A 20,544-nucleotide genomic window follows, 5' to 3' on the forward strand; every position below is an offset into this window, starting at 1 on the left:
TGATTGATGGGGCAAACCTGGCTGATTTTGAGAGGACTGTTGCTCTGAAATGTCCTCCACAGTTACTTCTGTGGCAGGTAAGTTTGAGCTGTCAGCTGATTTGGGGAGAGTAGTATTTTCATTGATCTTTTTTGGTTGTTTATTATCCTTTGGTTTGAGGGGTGTAGGTACATCTATTGTTCTACTCCTTAGTTTGTACTGTTTGTGCACCTCATACACAGCTGCATCATATCCTTCTTTGAAGTCGAAAGATTCTCCTGATTTAGTGTGGAATTGATTGTCATTGTAAACCTCTTGGTCTTCTTGTGTCAAAAAGACTTGATTTTCACTGTCCAAACCCATTAGGTTGATGTGAGGGTCCTCACTAGGTTCACTGGATGTTGAAGCCTCAGCATAATTCTCCTGAAAAGGAGGTCTGACATGCTGGTCAGGATCAGCCCTACCAGAATTAGGATTTTGATTCTTTCTGAAATTTGGGTTTCTAATATTGCTCGTTTGGCCTTCCCATGATGATTTTCTTTCTATGGTTTCTACCCTGTCTCCAAGTCTATCCATCCCTTTGATGATTTCATCTAGCTTTTGCTCAAATGATGAGGGTTCTTCTTTGAAAGTAGTTCTCCTTTCAGTTCTCGCCCGGTTTCTTTTGGCAATTAGATTTGCCTCTACACTAACAGCTATGTTTTGCATGTCTGCTAGAGTTGCAGGGGCTCTTTCTCTTAGTTGATATGCCATGTCGGCGTCAAATCCATCAGGGAACTTAATCAATGATAAATCAGGTGTAGGTCTAAGGTTTTGAGGAATGGCATTATAAATAGTGTTGAATCTAGTGCAATAGTCCAGGACAGTTTCTTGTGGGCCTCTTCTTATGGTGTCATATTCAGATAGAATGTGTAGAGGGTCCTTTTTCTTTTCCCATCAGTTTAAAAAGGACTGATAAAGGGCACCCGAATCAGCTATTGAATTTGGGGTCAGGGCCCTGAACCAGGTTCTTACTTCACCTGTCAAACTTTGGACAAAAATTTTCATCCTTACATCATCATCATCTATCTCATAGTTTTCAAAGTAATCTTGCATTTTCTTAGTATGCTGTAAGGCAGTGTATGTACTGGTTCCATCAAAATAAGTAACCTTGCTTTGGTAGTCCTGAGGCATAGCCCCAGGATTGCCAGGTAACTGAAGTGGTGCATAACGGTTAGCCATATTTGGGGGAATAAGTGGGACAACTGGTAGAAATGGAACAACTGGGACAACAGGGAAAACAACAGCAGTCTGTGTGTTGGATGTGGACAATATGTTTTGAGAAGTGGATGATGAAGAGGGGGAAGAATGACTTGTATGAAGGTGAACAGATGGCTTAGCAGGGGTTGGGATAAAACTTTGCTGAACTGCCTCAGGGCTAGCTTCAGGAGATTGTTCTGGTTCCTAAGAGTTTTAGGGATCAGATTTGGATTATCGAAAACAGGTGGGGGATTTGGGTCAGGGTTTGACCTGGTGTGCCTAGTTCTCTTCTTAGGAGCCAACTTCTGAACTTGTTTTTGGTATTTTTTGGGGATATTTTTAGAACTATTTTAAAGGACTGCTTAAGCTTTTGGAACCACCGTCTAAAAAACAGACAACAGCTGAAAAATACGCTTTGGTCCCCAGGGGAGTCACCAATTATGTTATCACTCAGGTTGTTCCCTTTGATTCCCAAGGGAATAAGGAGGAGGTAACCACTAACCAATCTTTTGGTCACAGGTTCTAGCCCACCTGTGACTAGAGAGGGCTCACTCTTAGTGTTTTAACTTTGTTTGAATAATATTTTGGGCTAGTTATGATGCTCAAGATTTTGTTTTGTAATTTGCTGGATGATGACTTCAATCAAGATGTATATGTGCTTACCAGGGTGTTCTAGGCCATTGGGCATGGAGTCAGTGATGCTAAATCAATTTGATATGTCTGTGTTGTAACAATAGTGATGCTGCAGAGCCATATAAGTGTCTGAGAAACAATTCTTTGAAACTGTGATTTAAGTGTGATGTACCCAGGGTATGAAAGGCATTTAAGGATCTTTCAACAAACTGGCATGGAGAAACAGTGAGAATATTATTTAGAAGCAGTGAAGAATTTCTACATAACATTCATATTTATAGAATTAATGAAAACATGAGCAATTAAGAATTCATGTTCATAATCAATTCTGAGGAAAACATCTTCAGCAATAGAGATTGAGCACAAGGTGTAATCAAACATTTCCTGTACTATTCCTTTTCCCTACTGCTAGATTAGTGAAACATGTAAATGATTTAGATAAACATAAGAAGACAAAACATAGATTGAGAAAACTTATTGTTCCATCAGACAGCACAGGAATTCTGCAACAGCACGCATAGCATCACCAAGACATCAAACATTCAGGGAATCACTGAGCTTTTCCAGCCCTTTGCATTAGATAATCTGAAAATATACAATACATTTGCCTCAGAATGAAAATCACCAACCCCTTATACGTTGCCAGGGGAGGTATATATACATAATTTACATAAGAAAATATCTAACTGATGAGTAAATGTTTCATTAATGTCGTGCCAACTCCTGGAGCATGGTAGCTGAGAAAGTAAATGCTGTAGTAACTCTTCAGTGCCTTATCTGTCCAAAATGGTCAGAAACTATTGACTTTGTGGATGTTGGAGTCGGCTGAGGATATGCTGTCCAAAAAATTGCGTATTTATCTTATGGCTTGCTGTCGTTGTCTATATGCTGAGTCACCTTTCAGCTGCCTTAAATGCTGTCTTTATTCTGCTGTTTGACTTTTGCTGAGTTGGAGCTGGCAATGACCGAGCAACTGAGGCTATTGTGGCAAAATTTGAAGCATTGCCTGCCACCAATCCTCCTTGGGCATTTGGTGTCTTCGAATCTTCACTAAAGTTTCATCTGCCTCTGTATATCTATAAAAATTTGGAGGAATCTCAAAAAGGTGATTTACCTCATTTTCAATGAAAAATAGACCTTCAAGTTTATTATATAGGCTCTGCCCTGTTGGAGGCCCTGTTTCCTCAGAAGTACTGCCAGATGCAGTGATTTGATTTTCAATAAAATTCGACATTCTGGTGGCATATTGCTCACGGGGGATCAGTCTTCCTGAGCTGTTTAGTAGGCTGGGCAGTCCCTTTTGTTGCAGTGCTCCCATTTTGAGTTTGTACTCATCCACCTCAGCCTGTATTTCATAGCATTTCCTCTCCACGGTTTGTACAAAATTCCTGAGAGTCAGCACCTTTTTAGCTGTAAGGACAGCCTCTGTTCTGTTGACAATGTTGATGGCTGCCAGTTCCTCCTTAGTCTGGTTGTTCAAAAAATCTATCATTCTATTGGCCTGCTCAGGCCTGTTTCCCAGCACTGTTTTGGCATTCTGAATCTCTATCTGTGCTTGGCCAATTAAATCCATTTGTTCATGCACAGTTTTAATTGACTTCCATTGTCTAGTGATGGATTGGTCAATTCTGGCCCACAGAATTCTTTTTATTTCAGCCATAGCACTTTCTAGCTTAAGCTCTTTCTCCAAGGCCTTTATCTTTTCTTTGAGGGCCTTTATTTCTCTTCCTTGCTCTGCCACAGTCATCTTTGATTTATCATATTTGGTCTCTAGCTCTGCCAACTTTTCCTTGGCTTGTTTTATCTCAGTAGCCTAGAGCTCCATTTCTTTAATAGCCTTAGTCAATTCTTCCATGCTTGTACTGGAGTCTGGAGCTGTTGTTGCTGCTGCTGCTTCTGTTGTGGCTGTGGTTGTCACAGGGGCTACTGCTGCCTCTGTTGTGGTTGAAGTAGTTGGAGGAGCTTGGGATGTGGATTCTCCCTGCTTATCTTGTAGTGCTCCTTCAAGTTCCTTCTCCAAATCAAGGACCTTCTGGTTGAGCTGCATTATAAGATCCAGTTGCTCATCGGCCTCCTTTTCCTTCTGTAATTCTGTTGTTTGAGGGTGCTCTATGGGCAGCAGCTTTAACCTTTTCTTCAGTGCATTAAGGTCATCTTCTTTTTTCATCAAGAGGGCCCTTACGCCCTTTGGATCCTTAGGATCATGTCCTAGGTCGATGATGATGTCCTCCAGTTATTTTATTTTGTTGTCCTTGGCCATGGAGGACATTCTCTCAAAATCCAACTGAATGTTGGTATTTTTCAGTGATTCCTTTAATTCATGGGCCATGGTTGCCCTGTCCACCAAGGTGGCATAGACCATTTCTCCAGTTTGCTTGTGGAGTTCTATTTGGTCCATGGGGTGAATGTCCTTTGCCATGACCTCCACCCTTGTCCTTACAAAATCTGCAGCTGATTTAGGCTGCGGCACCTTAGGTTTAAAGTGACTGAGGATCATTTTCTCCTCTTGAAGGTCATATACAGACATCAGCCTTTCTTGCTGGGCTGGTGTTGCATTTAGAAACTGTTTATACACTTCTACCCTCAGCAAGTCATTTTGTGCCTTTATTTGTTTGAAAGAAGCCTTAGTGCTTGTAGGCTTCTTGCTCTGCTGAGTGGAGGATGACACCTCCAAGCCAAGTTGTGATCCCTGCTCCTGCTGAAAGGAGCTTGTACCTGTTTGCTGGCTGCCTTCCCCATCTTTCCTTGGGCTGTCAAGGACTTCTTCACTGATTTCTTCTATCTCTGGGGAGTCAACCCTTTGCCTCTTGGCCTCAGGTTGCTGGGAGGATCCACTTGCAGGAGTGGACTCTTCTCTGTCTCTTTTCTTACCCCTCTCCTCATGTGCTGGAGTCTGCAAGATTGGCGCTGCTGGTGGCTCAGTTTGTGGAGGGGGGGTCTGCTCTTGTTGCTGCCCACTTGAGGGGGCAGGCTGTTCTTTTAGTGCTTCCTCTTCAGCACCCATTATTCCTTTACCTTTATCTGTACCTGGTGCTGCTGTAGAAGGTGCCTGTGTGGTTGGTGCAGTTGTTGTGGCCGAGGTCCCTTCTCCTACTGGGTGCGGTCGCTTGAAGGATACCTGCTGCACAGAATCTAAGTCAAGAGTCTTTTCCAAATCCTTGACATTCTTTTGCATTATCTCTTCCTCAGTCAATTTTTCAATTAATGTATCTGGTTTCCATTCTTGCTGATTGGCATACTGTTCAATGTGTGGATATTTGCAATGCTCATAGCCTAGCAGCCTGTACTTGACTCTTCTAGCAGTGATGAAACCTTCAGGGTCATAAGGGACCCACCGGAAGCTTTTTGAGAGCTTGTACTTGTCTTTGAGGATTAGTTCAGCATCTTGCCATCCCTCTTTCTTATTCATAATGAAGGGGCCCAGGTGGTGCTTGAACTTGAGATGGGCTTTCTTTTTGGAGCTGTGAAAGTGAGTGAGGTCAGAGTTAATGAGTTGCCTATAATACTCCAAGGCAAACAGTCTCATGGGCACATATTTTGGGAGCCTGTATGGACAGAGCTCACAACCATAGATTCTGATGACTGTATGATCCTGGTATGGGTACCAATCACCTATTTTAAAATTCTTGGAGAGATGCAAGATTTTCTGTATTTCAAATGACACTCTGGGAGGAGGGGACCTCATCAACAAACAAGAGACTGGGTAAACAAATTGATCAATGAATTCACAATATGAATATGGTGAATTTTGCACTTGGTGGAAGACAGATGTCCAGAAGATAACAGATCTTCTTTCTCCTTTAGAATCCAGCTTTTTAATGTGGCATGGAAAAGCCTCAGACTGGTAGTACATGAACAGGTGGTAGATATAAGATGAATACTTGAAGATGCCCTCCCTGTCCACTTTGAAAAGCTGCTCATGTATTCTGTTGGCTATGAACTTGGCAAAATTGTATTTGTAGGCAGGAGGTTGGCCTGGGCTATAGGCAGCTAGTAACACCAGCACTGTCTCATCAACAAACTCGCTGGTTTTAGACCCCAACACATAAGCAATCATGTCCAACAGGAGCTTGCCTATCTCAGTAAAGTGAACATACAAATAGGGAGGTGGCCCAGTGGGCTGGCGGTCAGGCCTCATAAATGTCTGGGTGATTTTCTGAATGTCAGAAGTGGACATCTTGGCACCTGTATCCAGCAGATAGTTCATGGAGAAAGGGAACAGTAGCTGAGTTTGTTTGAAATTGAGCGTCTGGTTGATGGACTCAACATTAATGTGAAAGAGGATGCTCCCAGATGGAGACTTGACAACTCTTTGACTGGCATCATAATTCTCAGCACACAGGCGAATAATCTCTGGAAAAATATTGACAGATGGGAGGAAGTAGTAAGGGAGATTGGATTCCCATATCCCATATGTATCATTGTTGTTTAGGTAGTCATCTCTCAATTCCCTGAAAGTCTGCAAGTGATTCCTATCACCTACAAAGTCTTGGATGAGAAAATCTCTGTCAGCAAGAGGTAAGGACTCCAGGTCTTTATTTGGTGCATTTATGGGGGCAACACTGAGAGCTGTGGGTGCAGGAGCAGCCATTATGTAGTTTCTGAATTGAACAAGGTAAGTGCAATAGCTTGCAAGGCTTTTTAAAGCTGAAGTGACAGACTGAATGCAGATAGTGATAGAAATTTTCTTCAAAATGGAATAGGCAGGCTATGCAGGACTGCCTCTGCTCTGCTTGGGTAAATTCACAGGGATTGTGAATCAATGAGGATGAATTGCAGAGGAGGGGGTAGGATTACAACTTAGTAAAATTCGGTTTTTCAAATATGTACCCGGAAAAAGGGAACAATGCCGGGCAATTTGGATGATAATTTGTGAATTTAAGGCCGCGAATTATTGTTGTAACATCAAATTTTTGGAGCAGAGGGCAATGCAGGTTGTTTAGTCCAGAATTTACTAAGAGACCTTCTTTAATTTGGGAATTACCAGGTGCTTAATGGAGAATTTGCAGAGAAACGGCATGCACAGGAGCAAAATAAGAGAATTGTGGTGAATACCTGGATGAAAGGTGTGGAAAACCTTCGGGTCGAACAGGGGGTGCACAATGCAGTTAAATTGATAAGTTGCGGTGTCTGTAGCTTTGAATTTGGCGGTTCAGAGGCAATTTCGCAGCGAACAAGCTCACAACGGCTCTGTCTTTTTCGCGTGAAAATGACATAAAATGGCTTGTTTGGGCGCTTTTAACAATAAATTTGGGAAAATGCGGGTTATTGGCGCTTTTCCGCTGATGACGTCAACATGACGTCATGGCGGGCCCGGAGTACGGAGGGTGACGTGGGCGCTGAGCTAGAGGCCAGCATGGCGGGACACGGTGGCGGGCGGTGTGGGGTGGCAAGGTTACGTGGAGGGCTACGAGGCGTTGGGGCGGGGGTTGGTGACGTGACGTCATGGTGACGTGACGTCATGATGACGTGGAGGTGACGCGCCATCAGAGGGGCAGTATCGGGGAAAGTGGTAAGCGGTCTCCCCGCACCGCTTTTGGGAGAAGGCGGTATCGGGGAGGGGGGCTCCGAACAACCCCGCCGGCTGCCACGCGTCCCGTGTACGGGGGCCAAAACCGCCCTCTCCCCAGACGTTAAAGGGAGGCACGTTCAAATTCAAAAAAGACCGCCCACCGTTGGATCGGGGGCAGCAGATGATGGACGGCTGGCGGGCACCCCGACCCAGCGTGCAACTTTGGGTGGGGACCCGCCCAATAATAAAATAATCATTTAAATTATGCGGGTTTAGAACTTTGGGTTAGGGGGTTTTTGTGGGTTTTTTGGGGTATGGATTAATCTGTCGGGGCGTCAACAAATGGTTAGACTTAGGTTTGAGCAGAGGGAAAGGTGTTTTTGATGAATTTTTCGGAAAAGAGGGGAAATGAGGGTTTAGTATAGGTTATTACTCTGACCAGAGGTTAGAGTAATCCCAAAGCAGGGTTGACTATAGTCCCTGGTGGACTAATGTCTCCCTTAGAAGTATTATTTAGCTATACTGCTAAAGGGGGGATATTTATACATTGCTTGGGGTTTTATACACCATGGTGTTATAGTAGTAGGGGAAAGGGGAACATAGGGGATTTAGTGTAGATACAGTTAGTAGTTAGTACTTGGAGGGGAATGAGAATGGGAAGCGATAGTTACTAAGCTTTTCAGGAATCAAACTTAGTTAGGAAGTAGATCAAAATGAAAAGATTTTTTACACAAGAAATCTGGCTTCTTTTCAAAGAAAGAAGTCATTTATGACATGAAATTTGTACAAATGAAGAGTGTAAGGAGGACTGATCAGGCAGATCCTGCAGTGCTCATGGGGAGGTTAGTAAGAAACTTTTGAAGGGGATGAGGGAAGTTAGTGATGGTTTAGTAGTATGCCAAATAGGCCACTGCTCTTGTCTTTCTCCTGATGGTGACATCTTGTGATTTATTCCAAGTGATATGCTTGGATCTTGCTTTCTGCAACCTTCAACTGCCTACCCTGCCTATTATGCCTAACATTTTTTCTTCCTTTGTATGGGTGCACTTAGCCTTGCAAACCCTGATAATTCTCTTTTCTTTTTGCTGCCCTCCTATCTAAGTCTACCCTTATGACTTCCAAGGGCCCAGATTAAGCAGTTGGGCTCCTTTCTTCCTCTATTCACCTAGTCATCTGTCAAGCTTGCACTGTTTGAATAGGTACTTCCTCTCTAGTCCACAACATGCAATTTAAAACATGGTGAGGCCCAGCTTGAGCTGTTGGGCCACCCATCAAAGTAGTAGTGGCAATTTGAACTAGCCACTTTCATGGTCTTTGTTTGGGGTTCATTTCTTTTATTTTTTCTTTGACCAATTCATTTTCTTGCCCTTTGATTTTTCTTTTAAGGCATACCCTCTTTACATTTTTTAACTGTCTGCTTTCTTCACAAAAATGGAACCTTAGTGGCCTGGAAGGTGAGCATTTTTGGTACTTCCACTGTCAATCATGAGAGGTGAGAACCTATTGGTATAGGAGGCTAACAGAGTCCATTTACTTTACCTTTCTTATTCCTTTCTCATGATTGTACTCCCACTTTCCATTTACACCAATGGACCGAATCAATCCAAACGATTGTCATATCGTTACCTTCAACTGCTCTTACTCATGCATCGAGCTTCATTCAGGTCTTACATTACCTGCTAGGTTTCATTCAACTCTCAACTCTCCATGAGATCCATTAACTTCCTTCTTTCCCAACCAATTCCCAAGACTCCCAAACATAAAAGGAAAGAATAAAAAGAAACCAAGAAGAAAACCATGAAAACCAATAATAATATGACATCACAAAAAAAGTGGCATGGCCATGTGTAATACACAATAAAACCACAATCAAGTGCAACAAATCACAAGACCAAAAGAACAAGACTAACAAAAAACAGCATGACTCCATCCCATGCTTCCCAAGGAAATCTCAACCCGAGCCTTCTTTAAGATTTCATGGAAACCTCTCTTGCCATGCAAATCCCCTGCATCACATGACCATAAACACATAATTGTCGGTGTATAAATAAATATAACAATATACCAGTTACCTTATCTTGTTATTCCAAGCACGCTACCTTGCAACCGAACACATCCATGGCATCTCTCAAGGGACTCAAATTCCTTGATGGATCCATCTATAACTAAAAACTAGCTGATATACCTATCAAATACTTGTCCATGAATATAACACGTATCCACATAATTCCAAACAAATTAGGGTTAAGAAGACTTCCTATATGTAAATCACTCATTCATTTGGAATTAGGGTTTCCAAACATAGCCAAATGAACTTTCACCCAGTTCCTTTCTTTTACCTTATTCTTGCTGTAATTTAGTCTTACTATGCACTGTCACATCACCCAACTGTTAGTTATATAAACACATCAAGTATTACCTTGTCAAGCTAATACCAAGCATGTTGCCTTGCAACTACTCACACATGTCAGTCTCACGTTCCAAAGATGAAGAGATCATGTAAATTAGTTTGAAATCAACCTTTACCAAATCTAACAACCATGTCATACACAACATTCAACTCACATTCACCAGTCATAATACATAATGCTACAACTATCACCTACTTACACTCAAGTACATATCAACTGTCCCAACACATATGTATTAGACAACCATCTTAAAACAAGATCATTTCGGCAAGGAATATTATAGACACATACTTATATCATTCAAGTAATCAAACATTCATACAACATAAAGACAACATAATAGACTCCAAACACCCAAACACCAAATAAATGACATAGTTAAACATTCAAACACCAAATAGACGACATAAGAAAACTCATACCTTAATGTGTCTTAGGTGGGGCTATCTTGTCTACACAATCAATCTAGATTAGCACGATATAACTTCACAAAACATCAGCTCAAACACAAATAAGGTCATGATGTCCATAACAGTAACTAGCTAACATGTTCACATCATAAACTCATAAACAATTTTCATTCATGCATAACAAGCACATATGCAAAGTCAGTCTAGATTAGTATGACATAATATCACAACATATTAACTCATGCCTAAATTTCATAATCCTAACCATCCACATAGACCAATCCAAATCAGTATGACACATATAACATCAAGATCTTAATGCAATAACCCTAATCCTCAAGTTACTAGCATATAACAATAAGAAGTTATATATCGTTCTCATCAACAACATATAACCTAATCATCAAGCTAACTATCATACAACAACAACTTAACCTATAACATACTCGTCAGCAACATATAACATAATCATCAAGTTAACTATCCTAAAACAACAATAGCAATGCATACTACCACTAGTTACTATCATTCATGACTATCCAACACATGTGAATATGACTACACTAATCAACTAGCATCTAACATGTTGTTACCATAACATCAATAGAATGAAAGGCATACACATAACCATAATTCATATAACAATCCTTAACCTACATACCTGCATGCCCAACATACAACCTGCAGGAGGACTGCTCTTGCCTCAAGGTCCAATTTTGCAACTTCACTTTGATGATCTGCATCTCTTTCTTTATCTCAGCCAACACATTAGCATCATAACATACCAATATCATCATGATGACCTAATTACATACAATGACCTCCTGCACAACAACCTTCACCATGAAAATTCATGCGTAATAACATATAGACACTGACATGAATAAAAAATGCATATATAACTGACATGCATTCATGGCTAAAGCATCCCAACAACAACATCATCAACCTTCACATGGTGACATAACTACACCATGATCAACACCATGCAAATGAAACAAGCACATGGACTGCAAGCATAAGGAACATGTATGCAACAAACATGAATGCATGACCAACACACCACCCATCCAGTATGAGGGTGAACCATGCTCTGATACCACTCTGCAACACCCTCCTCACATATTTACCCAAGTAACTGGCCAACCAGAGTAAACATGTGATGAGAGGTTACTATGATGCGATTCAACCTCTTATGTGACCTTAAGGAAGTGGAATCGATGAAAACAAAACTTACAGACCTTCCACATTAGCATGAGGACTCCTAGGAACCATCCCAACCTTTCCGACAACCAGCCCCTGTGTCCCATTGAGATTTTAGACTAATTAACCCTCGAACACTCACATGATATGGGAATGTCAGCTTCCAAAGGGCTCTGGACGCTCCCACAACATGGCATGCCAGTGTCCAACGAATATTTTTGTTAATGTTGTGCCAGTGTCCTTGGGATTTGAGTCACTTTTTCAGGGCTAGAGCCTAGGTCACTGCCCATAATTAAATGACACATTCAAAATAGAAAGATAACAAGGGAATGATGATGCAAATGCAATTACTTGAAAAATACCTTGATTATACCCCTACTAGCCATGACAAGCATTTCACCAAACATATCACAAATATGTAATCTACATGTGTAAACAAAATATTTAAGAATAGGGGTCTCATTCTTATCTTAGAATCGCTAAGTAGAATTGTTCCCTTATATCATTAGCTGCATCATCTATTAGGTCATAGATACATTATTCATTCATTTACAAATCAAAATATGAGGAAATCCATACATCAACATTGTCATAATACATGCTTATAACAAACATACTAACAATAGAAATATCAAGTACACATAAGCCATAAAATCCACATATAAAACATACATTTACACATAAGGTACTAAGGAAAAGACCTCTTATTAATGAATGCAAAATCGAAATCGGTATGGGACTACCACGTTCCACTCAAACATAGAATAGATGAGCCAATTCTTTGTTCAACCGTTCACCCCCGTGCCATATTCCAAACATGAAAGTGGGACTCAAACCAAAAGAACCAACTAGGCCATCTCGAGGCTAAACCACTGTTGAAGCCCCGAAAATTGGGTCTACAACAAGGGGGATACTCGCCCGGTCCAGACCTTGGTTGGCAGCTCCTTTTCCGTTTGGTATAGCAGGTCCGACTGGGGATATGGGACCAGTTTCCCAATTTCATTGTGTGTGTGAGAAAGATTGATATTTCTGTTTCTAACAGTTTCTAAATGGAATACTTCTAATCTAATTCTAATCTAATAATAAGGAAATTATATTCTAATGACAGAAATATGTAAATCTACACTAACCCATGGTGTAATCTTTCTTCTATGCGATCTAAAATGATTTCAAACAACAACTAGTAATAAAGATCATTAAGCTGTTATGAGAAAAGAATTCAGTACAGATGAACCACTTCGTATAAAAAGTTAAACGAAACAGTTGTGCAAAACATATCGCATAATGAGCTATTCATACACTAAGCATAAATAAATAGCTATCACCGTACAAAAGTGCCAAATGATAACTCAGGCATTCATACATTAATATATAAATAACTGAACTGGAAATCACTCTAACACAAGGCAGAAATAGTTAAGAGATAGAAATACCATTTATAACTAGTCCTGCTCATGAGCTTCAAGCGATAACGATTTATTTCCTCTTGATCAAATATCCACTAAGAGTAAAAAAGTGCAACATCAGTAGCAGATATCAAATGCAAACATCAATAAATCCTGTTCCATTCACTCATCAAAACCTCCTCAGAGGGTACAGAAGTGCATGTTTTGGGGATAAGTTTTTGATAAATTTCAGGACCCTTCTCTAAATGCATGAGAAGGGTTTAAATACTACTAATTAAATCTAAAAATAAATTATTACAAAAATGTAGGATGCGGTTTAAATGACCGTCCTCTTTTCAGGAAAATAAAACAAAATTAAAGCTAAAATTAAATCTAACATTAAACTACTTTTGTATTTGGTCCTTGAAATCGCATGCATGCAGCATCTGTTTGAGAAGAGTCAGCTGGCTAACTTCCGCTTTTAGCTGAGCTGAGAAAACAAAATCGACAAGAGCTGGTGCCATTTTTTCAGCCGAATTGATGATACACTTAACAGTCATCCACTGGCTATGTGGCTTTACCAAGTATGCCCAGTAATAATCCCAGTTCAACTTGGTTAACCCTTGAATTGCTTTTGCCTTTTCTTGAGCTCTCTGTTTCCAATTTGCCTGTAGTTTTGTTTTCTTGAAATTTTTGGAGTTTGCAGGTGACTGGGCAATTAGCAGCTTGCCTTTTCAGAAAATTTTTCTCAATGCAAACTGCCTCCGTTTCTTGATCCAGGTTTCCTTGATGCGTTTTTCGCCTTTTGTGCTTTTTCCTTCCCACAGATATAAAGTTCAAAATTTGTAAAAATAATACTTCTGTGAACTCTTGACTTTGAGTCTTAAACTGCTTGTTTATGATATCAACTTTGTCCAGTGTCCACTTAACCATGTTCGTGGATGAGAGGATTTTGGGCCTTGTTGCTATCCGGTGTAGAAATGAGCAAGCTAGCTCTATAAGGGATGCTTCAGAAGAACCATTTGAGCCCGCGGTAGCAACTACTTCCATTACTCTGGGATTCTCTTCTTCGAGCAGATTATACATGCCTTCCCACGTAGCTATTCCCGCGTCTCTGTTACAGGCCGTATCTGTATATAAGGGCACCATTTCCTTTTCTTCTGAGCTCGGGGCTTTGCTTTTCTTTCCCATTTCAACCTACATATCGCTTTGTATCGGCCTCTGTTCTCCGTTCCTGCAATTCACAAGTGAAGTGAAAATGAATGACAAGGAAGGGTGATGGGAAAGTTTTAAATGCCACAGACATATCAAGCATACCACCTTACGTGAAATGATTCATTGAAAAGCACACACCCATATTCCATTATAACTAGCAACTACCTCATTTATTAGCATTAAAGCGCATAACCAGGTGTCAGCTTAGGGAAAATACTTTTCTTGAATAACGTGCCCAAAAGATCTGCGATGAAGTGATTTTGTGATTTGCTTCGCAACATCGCAGATCGCAACATCGAAAAATCGCAGAATCGCAAAATCATATCATAGAAAAATTGATCGCACGTGACATCACATTACCGTATTATCGCTGTATCGCGAAATCGCAATATCGCAATATCGCAAATCACAGAAATGTTATGCATGACAATCTTTGTTAACCTATCTTCTGCGAAATGCGATCTGGCGATCAGCGTCATCACATATCGACAAATTGAAGTGTTTCAATTTGAGTTGTGCTGAATGCGAGGCAATATTTGTTTATTATCGCATATCGCGATCTCGCAAATGTTGGAATTGTACTTGTAAGGTGGCATCCCGCTATCTTATGCGATGTGATATTTCCTAAGGAAAAAATTTATTTTACCTTATCATAAAACTTAACTTTTTTGGATTTTCCAAGAGGGTTTCCTAAGCTTATGATGGTAAGTTTATTTGAAAAGGAAATTTAAACACTACTTTGATTTTCTAGATTTTTTAACTAAGGGTCCCCACTTATTTAGTATTAGGAATAACACTAAATAAGAAGGGGGGTTGTTGCTAGCCACAACAATTGGCGATTCACTTGGAAGAACCAGTTACCTCTCCTGCTTTTTGAATTTTCAAAACTTCCAAAACAAAAATTTTTCCAGAAAGTTAAACTTTATTATAGAAAGATAAAGTACATTATATTCTAACCTGTCAATGACATTTTGTTTCAAATATTTTGAAATTTGATTATTTGCTGCCTCAAGCTAGTCCTTGTATTTACATCAGTCATTACTTGGCTTGTAAAGATAAAACAAAGTCTTCTCTGTAAACCAGTTTTAAATATTCTCATTTGTCATAGGTAGAGCCTCTGCTGCCAGCAGGCGTTTATAGCCTCGACAGGGTTACCTGTTACCCAACAATGATCTTGTATCCTACTTAAAGAAACCCACAATTCCCAAAGGAGAATCCATATCCACACTTTCTACTTTCATTTTCTTTTTATTCTTAAAGAGCAATATCTTGGTTTGGTAGCCAATTTATGACACAGTCATTCACTGATTTATAACTTTGTTGAACAAGCTAACTCGTGATGAGACCCCTTGCCTTTTGATTGCAACAATCTTGAGTCTTTGCCTTGTTGTGGTATGCAGTATTGGCAAAGTTAGCAAGTTATAATATCTGTGATTATGATAAGTCGGCTCATGATGAGACCTCTCACTCTTTAAGATAAAGTGTATCCTTGGATTGTTCCTCTGAAAGTTGTGATTCCCTTAGTAGGGAGGAAGTCATTGTTTCCTTAAGATAGCTCTGGATGAAAATAGTAGAGTTTTTGGAAATAGTTGTTCTACAGAGAATCTTTATTTTGTTATTGATACTTTTCATTGCACTGATATAAAACAATTTCTCACTAAAGGTTGTTTTCATCAAATTTTATGAAGTTGAAACTAGTATCATATCTAGGCTAGAGTCTTTAACTGTATCTTTCAATAATAAAGATCAATTTTCCAAAAGATTTGCTATTTATACAAGCGAAAGATCAAAATTTGAAAGAGAATTTGTGTCTTTCTCGTGAATCTCAAAAGTAACCATTCACAACTGGTTTTATTATGAAAAGCAAAAACAACTACTCTACAAAAATAGAAGACTGATCTTCTATGGAAAATATTTCTTGAGAATTTGACCATTAATAGGTAGAGAATCTCTTTTCCCTGCTAAATCTTGTAACATGAAGGTCGATGGACCTATGATTTCTACAATTTGAAAAGGACCAAGCCACATTCTTTGAAATTTTGTATGTTTTCCCTTTTCCTCATGAGCCTTGTCCCATTTTAAAACTAAATCTCCTATCTGAAAATCTTTTCTGGATACCATATTGGAATCAAAAGAGGCTTTTACCAATGCTTGATGATGAGCGTGATTTACCTTAGCCCGTTCTCGTTATTCTTCTAATTTAATTAATTCTAGCTGCCTAAGTTGTAAAGAAGAAGTTGGTACTTCATCAATGTACTGAACTAAGGCTAAAGAGGGAATTGCAAGATGTGTTGGAAGAACCACTTCTTTCCCATAAACTAACTTAAAGGGAGAAGTGTCGATAGAGGCTTTCTGCGTTATTCGATCTGCCCATAAAGCATACATTAAAGACTTATGCCAATTCTTATGATTTTGTTCAATGGTTCGCTTAATGATTCTAATTAAGTTCTTATTTGTGGATTCATCTAACCCATTCCCTTGTGGATAATAATTGGCCAAGTATTTAAGTTTGAAACCTCTTTTGAGTGCGAATTCAGTCATTGTATTACCAGAAAAGTATAATGCATTATCAAACATTAAAGCGGAAGGTAATCCAAACTTGGTGATTATGAACTGATCTATGAATTCAATGATATTTTCAGCGTTAGCCGTCTTGAGTGGAACTGCTTCTACCCATTTGGTAAAGTAGTCTGTTGCTGTAAGGATGTATCTATGCTGTTTAGAAGAGTGAGGAACGATCTCACCTATTATGTCTAATCCCCACTGATCGAAAGGCTGTTCGATGGTAACTAGTTGCAGTAGAAAGGATGGTTTCTTTTGTATTCCAACAGTAGTTTGACAGACTTGACATTTCCTTACGTAGTTATGTGCGTCTTTGAATAATGTAGGCCAGTAATAGCCTGCGCGTAAGATCTTATGAGCAGTTGCATCTCCAGCGTAGTGTCCACCTGCTGGCCCATCATGGAGTTCCTGCAAACCTTTTCAGCTTCAGCTTTCTCAAGACATCTAAGTAGAATAGAATCATAATTTATTCTGAAAAGAACGTCATTTACAAGTTGATATTGTTTGGCTTTTAGCCTTAAGGCTCTTTTCTTGGTGTGATCAAGATTTGGAGGAGCATATCCATTCTTTAAATAATAAATAATATCAGCATATAATATCTCAGCATCTTTTAGGCTTACCTCGTACACTTGTACCTCTTCAGATGGATTTTCGGGCATTAGCGATGCTCCTGCCAGCAGTTTGCAAAAGCCTTGACCTTTTACAATGTTTGCTGGTTTGATTTCTACGTCGTATTCTTGTAAGGCAGTAACCCAATTTGCCCTTTTCTCACCCACATCCTTCTGTACTAGAAGACTTCTTACTGCTGAAAACGTTACTATGATCTTGGTATGTGTTTTGAGTAAGAAAGGTCTGAAATATTTAATTGCTTTAAAAACAGCATAGGCTTGTTTTTCTACATCTGAATAATTCAATTCGTCACCTTGTAAATTGGAACTAAAAAAAGCAATTGGGGCTTCCACCTTCTCTTGATTTGCTTGAGTGAGTATCGCAGCATATGATTTATCTGAGGCAAAGGTATACAAAATAAAAGGATCGGAAAAATTTGGAGTTGCTAACGATGGAGCATTAATAATGGCTTGTTTGATCAGATTGAATGCTTCATGTTCATCTTGGCCCCATTTAAAGTTTGCATTCTTTTTAATCATGGCTTGTAAAGGAGACACAATTCTTGAAAAATCTGGGACAAATCTCTTTACAAAGTTGATCTGGCCAAGGAAAGATTGCATGGCTTTCTTGTTGTGAGGTAAGGGAATTGTGGAAATTTCTTTGATTCTAACAGGATCAATGTGAATTCCAGATTTTGACACTATGAATCCTAGAAGCTTTCCTTCACTTAATGTGAAAAAGGATTTTTTCGGGTTAAGCGAAATTCCATACCTTAAACAACGTTGGAAGATTTGTTTTAAATCCCTGAGATGGTTGTTTTGTTTCTTGGAATAAATGGTAATATCATCCAAATAGATTACCACTGACTTATTAACTAACCCTTTGAATGCAATGTCCATGGCTCTCTGAAATGTGGCGCTCGCGTTAATCAAACCAAATGGAATATTTTGATATGCGTATGTGCCCCATTTAGTTCTAAATGTCGTTTTCAATTGATCGTCGGGATGTACCAACACTTGGTTGTATCCTGAGAATCCATCCAAGAATGACATTAGTTCTGAGCCCGCAACTGCCTGCAGTATTTGTTCCATGGGAGGTAAAGGAAAATTATCCTTTTGGCAGGCCTTGTTAAGGTTCCGAAAGTCAATGCAGATTCTGATATCTCCGTTTTTCTTTCTAACAGGTACCATATTGGAGACCCATTTAGAATGTCTAACGGGAAAGATTATTTTGGCTTTCAATAACTTGTTGAGTTCAGTTTTAATCTGGTTTTATAAATTTGGATGGATCTTTCTCAACTTCTGTTGGACAGGTTTTTCATTATCAATCATTGGGATAGTATGTTGGATGATGGAGGTGTCATATATTTTGAGTTCATCGTAATTCCAAGCAAATACACTTTTGTATTGTTTCAAGAGACGGATATATGCTAATTTCTATTCAGGGGCTAGGCCAAGGCCTAGGTTGATATTATGTGGTTTGGCATCAGTTCCTAGATTTACTAATTCATAATTCAAAGTTGAACTTTGGAGTTTTGAATTGGTAGATCTTTTAAATCGATCTTTCAAATCATAAAGGTCTTCTAATTTGACTACTGATTTAGGAATAGCATTGTTAGTACTATCCCGTTGCATTTGTTGGTCATGTTGGTCTTCGTCAATTATTTGATTGGTGTAAGATCCTTCAGATGTGAGAAAACTCACGGTATCAGGATCGTCATTGAAAATCCTCCAATTGGTGATGTTATCAGGGATAGATGGTCTAAAGATTAACTCAATTGAAAATCGGTCAGGGCTAAAATCTTCTAAAGGAATGAGCTTGGAAGCTACGTTGGCTAAGAGGTCTGCGCTAGCATTATGGAGTTTGGGAATTGACGAGATATTAAATGCTATAAAATGTTCAGTCAGATCTTGAACTAAAGATTGGTAATGCTTTAAATGACCTGATAAATAGTGTATAGTATTGCGTACCTGTCTGATTATTATTTTAGAATCTCCGAAAACTTGCAGGTATTTGACGCCTAATCCGATTGCCTTGTACAAGCCTTGGACTAGAGCTTCGTATTCTGCAGTATTGTTGGTGCACTCGAATTCGAGTCTACAAGTTAACATGGTTTTATCTCCCTCTGGGCTTACTAACACACATCCTGCTCCTGCTCCTTCGTTAGACTTAGAACCATCAAAAAATAGTTTCGAAAACAAAGATTTATTTATAGGACTATCTATAAAATTAATGCATTTAGAACTATCTGTTTGAGAAAATTTTTCTACTTGAGACAAAACAAAATGTTCTAAGTAAGGTGATGTGTGAGCATTAAAATTTCCTAAGAAAGAATCTACTGAATAGTTGCCAATGATGTTAGAATTATATGCTACTGGTTCATTTTCTCCCTCGAGTTCTGTTACTATGTATTTCTAATGTCGTTCACGTTCAACTTTTATTTGGTTTGGTTTACCATTATAAGGCAGCGACATATGTGACCAGTGAGTTGCAAAGTATCCATGAAGTTTTTCTGACCAATCTCTGCTAAGAATTAAGCCATAAAATTCAGGAATATCAACAACTAAAATGTCGATAACTTGACATACCTTTGCATTGGATGACAACCTTATGGTAACCTGATTTAACTCACCAATCACTTTAAATTGCTATCGATCTAGCTGAACTATGCGCACAAAGGATTTCTATGGTTGAACATTCGATTTTGCACAAATTGATCTTGGCAAAATATTTGATGAAGCTCCAGAATCTAATAAGCAATTATGCACATTTTTATTGAATATTTCATAAGTAAGGAGAAATGGGGGAGTATGAAATCTTGATCTTCCTCCAATTAATGCGATATCATTTGGATCAACTTTATTTATCGTATTAGTTGGAGGTCTTCCAATATCATGGGAAGCTTGAGAGATTACAACAGCTGGTAAAGGCGCAACTGGCACAACATGTAATTCTTTCAAAAGTAATTTCTGTTGGTGTTTTAAATTGATCAATTCAAAAAGAGTAATATTGGTCCTAGTCTTTTTCATGTCTTCAACGATGTTATACTCCATTTCATCTGAAACGATTAACGTTTTAGATGGAGTAGATGTGTCTGTTTGGACTGGGCAGGTTTGAGTCGCTTTAGGTGATGTTTTCTTGGCTGCGACTTTATCCTTAGTCATCAAGCTTGCGCTCTTTGGCTTAGGCGTAGGCTGAGGAGGATCAAGTTGATTTATGCTATGAGTACTAACCGGGAATACCTCTTGATCTTCTTCATTTGGGAGGATGAAATCCCACATACCTTGTAATCTACAACTTCTGCTTCATCGGTATGCTCTTCAGTAGCATTTTCCTCTTCTTCTTCTTCTGATTCAACATTTGAAATAGCGTTAGGGGGTTTGGAA

This window comes from Pinus tabuliformis, chromosome 1_1, assembly GCF_031772625.1.
Source record: "Pinus tabuliformis cultivar Carrire ecotype Pingquan chromosome 1_1, CPIR1, whole genome shotgun sequence".
Lineage (NCBI taxonomy): Eukaryota > Viridiplantae > Streptophyta > Pinopsida > Pinales > Pinaceae > Pinus > Pinus tabuliformis.